This window comes from Triticum aestivum, chromosome 5D, assembly GCF_018294505.1.
Source record: "Triticum aestivum cultivar Chinese Spring chromosome 5D, IWGSC CS RefSeq v2.1, whole genome shotgun sequence".
Taxonomy (NCBI): Eukaryota; Viridiplantae; Streptophyta; class Magnoliopsida; order Poales; family Poaceae; genus Triticum; species Triticum aestivum.
The window spans coordinates 145,734,884-145,736,691 of NC_057808.1; positions in this window are offsets into that span (position 1 = coordinate 145,734,884).

Here is a 1,808-nt window from a genome sequence, read left to right on the forward strand (position 1 = left end):
CAGATATCCATGTCTCAGTTAACACTGCGCAAAACTGATTCCGAACGATAGTTACAGAATAGTTCTTGTGTAGTTGCATTCGATTTTTTCCATTCTACTTCACTAAACATCTCCATATGAGATCCATTTCCTTGTAGGGAAACGCAAGAGACCTCAGTTATGATGATGCACTAGGTCCATCGCTGGGACTTTGTGTATGTTCTCGAAATGCGTTTGTCGAGTGCTCATTAAGAAAGTTTCTATACAAGTTTCTGAACGAACTCCTTAAGAAAAGTTCTCCAAAAGTTCCCTATGAAGGAATCCTTTGAAGCATCTGGTCTTCACATATGTTTGGCCTACTTGTGGAGCCCAAACAGACTCCGTATGAGTCAGATATCCATGTCTCAGTTAACACTGCGCAAAACTGATTCCGAACGACACTTACAGACTAGTTCTTGTGTAGTTGCATTCGATTTTTTCCATTCTACTTCACTAAACTTCTCCATATGAGATCCAATTACTTGTAGGGAAATGCAAGAGACCTCAGTTATGATGATGCACTAGGTCCATAGCTGGGACTTTGTGTATGTTCTCGAAATGCGTTTCTCGAGTGCTCATTAAGAAAGTTTCTATACAAGTTTCTGAACGAACTCCTTAAGAAAAGTTCTCGAAAAGTTCCTATGAAAGAATACTTTGAAGCTTCTGGTCGTCACAAACGTTTTGACTACTTGTGGAGCCAAAACGGACTCCGTATGAACCAGATATCCATGTTTCAGTTAACACTTCGCAAAACTCATTCCGAATGACAGTTACAGACTAGTTCTTGGTAGTTGCATTCGATTTTTTCCATTCTTCTTCACTAAACATCTCCATATGAGATCCAATTACTTTTAGGAAAATTCAAGAGACCTCATTTATGATGATGCACTAGGTCCATAGCTGGGACTTGTGTATGTTCTCGAAATGCGTTTGTTGAGTGCTTATTAAGAAAGTTTCTATACAAGTTTCTGAACGAACTCCTTAAGAAAAGTTCTCCAAAAATTCCCTATGAAAGAATCCTTTGAAGCATCTGGTCGTCACAAAAGTTTTAACTACTTGTGGAGCCAAAACGGACTCCGTATGAGTCAGATATCCATGTCTCAGTTAACACTGTGCAAAACTGATTCCGAACGACAGTTACAGACTAATTCTTGTGTAGTTGCATTCGATTTTTTCCATTCTACTTCACTAAACATCTCGATATGAGATCCAATTACTTGTAGGGAAATGCAAGAGACCTAAGTTATGATGATGCACTAGGTCCATAGCTGGGACTATGTGTATGTTCTCGAAATGCGTTTGTCGAGTGCTCATTAATAAAGTTTATATACAAGTTTCTGAACGAACTCCTTAAGAAAAGTTCTCCAAAAGTTCCCGATGAAGGAATCCTTTGAAGCATCTGGTCTTCACATATGTTTTGACTACTTGTGGAGCCAAAACGGACTCCGTATGAGTCAGATATCCATGTTTCAGTTAACACTGCGCAAAACTTATTCCGAACGACAGTTACAAACTAGTTCTTGTGTAGTTGCATTCGATTTTTTCCATAGTACTTCACTAAACATCTCCATATGAGATCCAATTACTTGTAGGGAAATGAAAGAGACCTCAGTTATCATGATGCACTAGGTCCATAGCTGGGACTTTGTGTATGTTCTCGAAATGCGTTTGTCGAGTGCTCATTAAGAAAGTTTCTATACAAGTTTCTGAACGAACTCCTTAAGAAAAGTTCTCCAAAAGTTCCCTATGAAAGAATCCTTTGAAGCATCTGGTCGTCACAAACGTTTTGA